Below are 7,126 nucleotides of genomic sequence, written 5' to 3'. Positions count from 1 at the left end.
TTTTTTATTTTTTAAGATTTATTTTTTTGAAAGGCAGACTTATATGTGTGAGAGAGAGAGAGAGAGAGAGAGAGAGAGAGAGGCAGAGACAGAGACAGAGACAGAGAGACAGAGAGCATCTACCATCTGCTGGTTCACTCCCCAGATGGCTGCAATGGCTGGGGCTGGATTGGGCTGAAGCCAGGTGCCTGGAGCTTTTCCAGGTCTCCCATGTGAATGCAGGGGCCCAAGCACTTGGCCCATCCTCCACTGCTTTCCCAGGTGCATTAGCAAGGATCTGGGTCAGAAGAGGAAGAGCCAAACTCAAACCAGCATCCATAGGGATGCTTTCCTCATAGGTGACACATTAACCACTTGTGCTACAATGCCAGCCCCCATGTAGGAGAGATCTTTAAAAGTTCAAGGGAAATGTGGATATTGAAAAAAAAAATGAAAGGATTTCACATAAGTTTAAGTTCATAATTGATCAAAAAGATAGGATTAAGTGTCAAAGGGATTACGTAAATAAGACCAGTGTCTGCGAATAATAGAATTAAAAAGGAGAGAATGATCCTACATAGGAAGCAGGATACACAGCAAACTCATAGAATGGCAAAAGTCCTAAACAGCACTCTGGCCTCAGAATCAGCCCTGAAGGCATTCAGATATGGCTAAAAAGCCCATGAGAGTTTTGCAGGCATGGAAAGCCAAGGCATTGTGGCTTTAAAAATGACCTAAATGAAAGATCCCTGTGAGTGAGATTCCAACGGAAAGAATGGGCCATCAAAGAAGGAAGTAACTTCCTCTGAAGGGAGGAGAGAATTTCCATTAAATATGGCCTTGTCTAAATAAGATCGAGTTGGTGAACTCAAGAGGCTTCCACAGCCTTGGCAGCTCATGACAAGAGCCTCGGGTGATTACTGATGTCATAAATAAGAGTGTCAATTGTTAAATCAACAACGGGAGTCACTGTGCACCTGCTCCCCATGTAGGACCTCTGCCCTTAATGTGTTGTACTACGAGAATGGTAAAACTACTACTCAAACAGTACTCTATACTTTGTGTGTCTTTGTGGGTACAGTCTGTTGAAATATTTACTTAGTATATACAAAGTTGATCTTCTGTATATAAAGATAATTGAAAATGAATCATGATGAAGAATGGGATGGGAGAGGGAGTGGGAGATGGGATGGTTGCGGATAGGAGGGAGGTAATAGGGGGAAAAGCTGCTATAATTCAGAAGTTGTACTTTGGAAATTTATATATATTAAATAAAAGTTGAAAAGAAAGGATTTCACAAATGTTTTGAAACAAAATAAACTTAAAATTTCATTCCATTTTTAGCCACAAACCTCTTGAAGTATCCTCACATGCCATTTTTATTATTCGATTCCTCTTAAGTGTGGTGTGAAGCATGGATCTTCATGGTCATCATTTTCTAGATGGCTAGCTAGTTATCTAAGCGTTGTTTTTCCAAAAGCGCCACTGTGCCACAGTGATTTGTTATAGTATCTTCATGATACACTTAAATGTGCCTTGGTCTATTTCTGAAATCGCCATTTTCCACAAATGTGTCTATTGATGGACCAGCACTCTACTGCTTTTGTTGTAGATGCTAGCTCATTTGTCTTGGTAGCTTAAGAAGCTAGTCCTTTACAGTTTCTCTTTTTTGTTATCTTTTTACTTATTCTTGTATGATTATTTGTTCACATTTAATTTAGCATCAGGTTTTTTGGCTTTATAAAGCTAGTTTACTTGTACTTTATTGAACTGTGCAGAATTTAAAAATGACTTTTGGGAGAACAGATAGCTTTATGATGTTGACTTGTCTGGCTGGAAAACAAATGGATGTGTATCCTTTGTACAAACCCGCATTTGCATCTGTCAGGAGCATTTCAAATTTATCTTCACTCAGGCTTTGTTCATTTTTTGTTAATTTTATTAATAAATATTTTATTTTCTTCATCATTTTCTCTACCATTTTATCTTTTAAATATTTATTTAGATTGGTTTTTAAAACTGTGTATCTTTTAATTATTTGGCGATATTGTCATTGAGTCAGGTTTTCTGTTCTATCTTCTGATAATAAAGCAATTTTTTTTACTTCTTCTCTTTGAATTCATATGTTTCTATTGTTTTATTTTATTTCCCTGACTTAGACAACACCTTTACTACAGTGCTAAATAATGAAGGTGGCTGGCATTGTGAGGTCCATATCCCATGTTATAGTGCTGATTCTCATCGCAGCCCTTCTGCTTCTCATCCAGGTTCTTGCTGATGCTTCTGCTTAGGAAGTGGATAATGGGCTAAGTCCTTGGTCCCCTGGCACCCATGGAAGATAGCTAGAATGCAGTTCCTGGCTCCTGATTTCAACACATTCTAATCCTGGATGTTGTGGATATTTTCAGAGTGAGCTAGTGGATGGAAAATACCTCTCAGTCTCTGTCTCTTCTCTCTCTCTCAGCCTTTTGTGATAAATGAATTTTTTTAAAATATATGAGTTGGAATATTTGTCTTAGTCTGATTTATAAATATAAATATAAGAGAAAATTTATATGCCCATTTTGTATGTCTGAAATAAATACAACTGAGTTGTAGTTATACAGTGTATCTTCAGTAATATTTTATCTATTGGTTTGCAACTTTCTTTGTGCTGTCTGTATTTGGTTTAATTATTGTTAAGCTTGCTTCAAAATAAAGCTGGGGCATTTTCTTCACTTACTCTATTCAATACACATTATGTATCATTAGAGATTGGGTAGATATACTCTGGGAAAAGAATTGGGCCTGGTGCTTAATTGTAGACCAGTTTCTTAATAATTTCAACTTTTTCTTCTACAGAAACTGGTGTGACTATGCTTTCCATTTTATTGGGATCAATTTTGGTAAATTTTGCTCTGTAAAAACATAAACATTTGAAGTTAGATATATAAGGGATCTTCAAAAACTTCATGGAAAACAGATGTTATGAAAAAATTATGCATGGATTTCAAAATGTTTGCACCAAAATAAATATCTCTGCATTCCCCTTTTCCATGAACATTTTGAAATTCCCTTATACTTGTTCTTTCATTCATCAGATATTGAACCCTTACAAAATAATAATATGTCAAATCCTGTGTTAAAAACTTTAAAGATAATATATTTAACCTGTATGGGAACCTATGAAGCAGGGATTATTAGTTTAATTTTGCATGTAAGAAAGTTGAGGATCACAATGGTCATACAACAACTTGGTTCACAGACTAGCAAATGGTGAAATTTGCTTCTGAGTGCATGTCAGAATCTAAGTTCTCTTTATAGTAAAGCTCCGGTGATTGATTTTAGGAAATTATAATCTAGTAGATAAACATAACACTGAAATTTGAAGCTTGACGGAATTGATAAGTTTCACCCTAATACTTTCCAATATTTTATTTGGTTTTTAAACTTTTGTATTTATTTATTGTTATAAATTGACCCCCAAACTCCTAAAGATATTTAAGGCCCAAATTCTTGAACAAATAGGTAAACTGGACTACAATTGGACTTGCCCCAAATCGTGGAGTTAGAAATGTGCCAGGGGATTCCAATACAATCCCACCAAGATTGCATGTACCAATGCCATCTCACTAGTCCAAGTGATCAATTTCAGTTCACAACTGATCATACTAATAGGTCTAAGAGTCAAAGGGATCACACAAACAAGACTAGTGTCTGCTAATACTAACTGATAGGATAAAAAAGGGAGAGAACGATCCAACATGGGAAGTAGGATACACAGCAGACTTATAGAATGGCAGATGTCCTAAACAACACTCTGGCCTCAGAATCAGCCCTTAAGGTATTCAAATCTGGCTGAAGCTGAAGAGCCCACGAGAGTATTTTAGACATGGAAAGCCAAGACACTCTGGCAAAAAAAAAAAAAAAAAAGAAAAGAAAAAGAAAAAAAGAAAAAAAAAAACCGAAATGAAAGATATCTGTGAGATCCCAGTAGAAAGAGTGGGCCATTAAAGAAGGAGGTACCTTTCTCTGAAGGGAGGAGAGAACTTCCACTTTGACTATGACCTTGTCTAAATAAGATCAGAGTCGGCAAACTCAAAAGGCTTCCATAGCCTTGGAAACTCATGACTAGAGCCTAGGGAGATTACTGATGCCATAAATAAGAGTGTCAAATTGTTAAGTCAACAACAGGAGTCACTGTGTACTTACTCCTCATGTAGGATCTCTGTCCTCAATGTGTTGTCCAATGTGAATTAATGCTAGAACTAGTACTCAAACAGTATTTTACACTTTATGTTCTGTGTGGGTGCAAACTGATGAAATCTTTATTTAATATATACTAAATTGATCTTCTGTATATAAAGATAATTGAAAATGAATCTTGATGTGAATGGAATGGGAGAGGGAGTGGGAGATGGGAGGGGTAAGGGTGGGAGGGAACTTGGGGGGGGAGCCATTGTAATCCATAAACTGTACTTTGGAAATTTATATTTATTAAATAAAAGTTTTAAAAATAAAAAAATTGAAATTTTAAAATAAATAAATCCTAAATTAGTTCTCATCACACCGTTAGCTGTGTAAGACCAGAATGCTTCCTGTGCCTATGTCTCTCTCTGCTTCTTGGTTCTTCCTATATATTTTTTTTTCTGCACAAGAACCACCATTTCCAGTCTCCACAAGATGCCAATCTCATGAGACCACCCAATGTTGAACTGTGAACCTCCAAACTTTAAGCCAAAATAAACTTTTTCCTTTCCAAGAAGCTCTTCTGGGTATTTTAGCAAAATAATGAAAAAAGCTAATACATTTGGTTTATTTACTTGAAAGAAAGAGAGAGAGAGAGAGAGAGAGAGAGAGAGAGATACAGAGAGCTCTCCCATCCACTAGTTCACTCCCCAAATACCTGCAACAATTGAACATCTAAACCAGGTAGAAGCCAGGAGCCATGAGCTCAACCTAGATCTCCCAGGTGTTGTCAGGTACTCGAACCATCACCTACTGCCTCCCAGTACGTGCACAGCAGAAAGCTGGAATGAAGAGCAGAGCTAGAATTCAAACCTAAGCACTCTGACATAGGCTGTAGCTGGCAACATAATCATTGTGCCCAACACCTACCCTTGACAGACTTTTCATAACATTGTTTTAGAAAATGGTATAATTTTCGTGGCCGGCTCCGCGGCTCACTAGGCTAATCCTCCGCCTAGCGGCGCCGGCACACGGGGTTCTAGTCCCGGTTGGGGCGCCGGATTCTGTCCCGGTTGCCCCTCTTCCAGGCCAGCTCTCTGCTGTGGCCAGGGAGTGCAGTGGAGGATGGCCCAGGTGCTTGGGCCCTGCACCCCATGGGAGACCAGGAAAAGCACCTGGCTCCTGGCTCCTGCCATTGGATCAGCGCGGTGCGCCGGCCGCAGCGGCCATTGGAGGGTGAACCACCGGCAAAGGAAGACCTTACTCTCTGTCTCTCTCTCTCACTGTCCACTCTGCCTGTCAAAAAATAAAAATAAAAAATAAAATAAAATAAATAAGAAAATGGTATAATTTTCTTCCATGTTAGTGTTGGTCTCTTTCTGGCTGTTTCCTTACTGTGCTTGATGCAGACATAATCATCTTCAAATCCACAAGGCCTGACTTAGGAAGGGAGTGGCTAGCCCAGCATCTATGACCACATCTAGTGGCTTGGAATAGTCAAACTCATCTTCGGAATCTAACGTCTCACCTTGAATAGCATGCTCCTTCTTTCCCTCCCACTCTTCTTCCACCAGACTTTTTCTATTGTGAACTAAGGCCTCTACAGCCAGGGCAAGTACTCTGGCTCCTGATTTCAGTAAGATCTGTTTTGTTGCTATCATCTTGATTTCCAACCCGTGGGCTTACTGGTACGGTAGTCTGTTGCAAGAATGGCAATTTTGGCAATTAATAATCCTTGTTCTTTTTTGCCAGACTGCCTTCCACAGGGCTGGATCTACTGCCTCTATGCTAATACTGTGCAGATCTCCTGGAAATATTCCTTCATGAATATTGACCTAAGGCAAATTTTATGAGATAGATGCTCTTCGGGGCATATTTTACCTCTTGCTACTGAAGACTGCATGAATCACCTAAGTTTGAAACATCCTTGACAGTTCTCGTCTCCAAAGAAAGGATGCATATATCCCAGAGAACATGTAAGATAATGTGTTGTACTAAAAATCAGTATGCATTGTCTGTGTTTATAACTATTTCTTTAAAATTTTAATATAGAAAAATTCAATTGTTTAATACACAGTGATGCTGGTATATGTGTTATAACAACAATGTGAGTTATCTTTAATGAAGATAAGAAAATAAGTCATACAGCATAAGGGCCAGAGAATGATCCTCTAAGTCAATTGGTTCAGTTTGAAGTTTTCAGTGCACTGTGAAATAATGGTGGAATATATTATTTTAAATGGTAGACTCTGAATAACACTTGATAAAGAATTCTGGAAAAGCAGTTTATCCAACAGTAAATGACCTTGAAAGGTTACTTAAATTATAACAAGTTACATGCTTCTTTTAAATTTTTACTTCTTTATTTTTAAATATTTAGTTATTTGTTTATTTGTGTGAAAGGCAGAATTAGCTTCCTAAAGCAATTGATTGGTATTGAAGAAGTTGGAAACATAATAACAACTTCAACAAAAACCCTTGCCTCACTAGTGAATGAGGTTGAAAAATGATTATGATGACCTAGTAAATGCTTCCCCTGACACCTTTCAGCCATCAGTTTTATGCATCTTTTGGAAATACCTTGTTCAGCTCTTCAGACTTTAGAAACAGGACATGAAGTAGGACTAATTTAGAACAAAAGTCTATTTAGTTTAATTTACTTAGTTAACTAAATGTGTCAATTTACAATTAAAATATTTTTTCAAAACTACAATATTGTTAATTATAGTGCTGTCACTAAAAATTATTGTTCATTGTTTACTATTTCAATATTTGCTATTGTCAATGAATTACTAAAAGGGAAAATAATTCAGTCATTAAAACTTCCTTTGTAATTTGTGTTTTATTTATATTTGGTAATATGTAAATTTGCCACTGTATTAGTACAGTGTAGGGTAGCAGAGTAGCACATACCATGGGGTTTGATATATCATTTTAACTCTTTTTAACCCTGAAAAAAACATGTTGCGAGACCCCCCTG

The sequence above is a fragment of the Oryctolagus cuniculus genome, chromosome 10, assembly GCF_964237555.1.
Source record: "Oryctolagus cuniculus chromosome 10, mOryCun1.1, whole genome shotgun sequence".
Taxonomy (NCBI): Eukaryota; Metazoa; Chordata; class Mammalia; order Lagomorpha; family Leporidae; genus Oryctolagus; species Oryctolagus cuniculus.
This window is presented reverse-complemented; position numbering follows the sequence as displayed.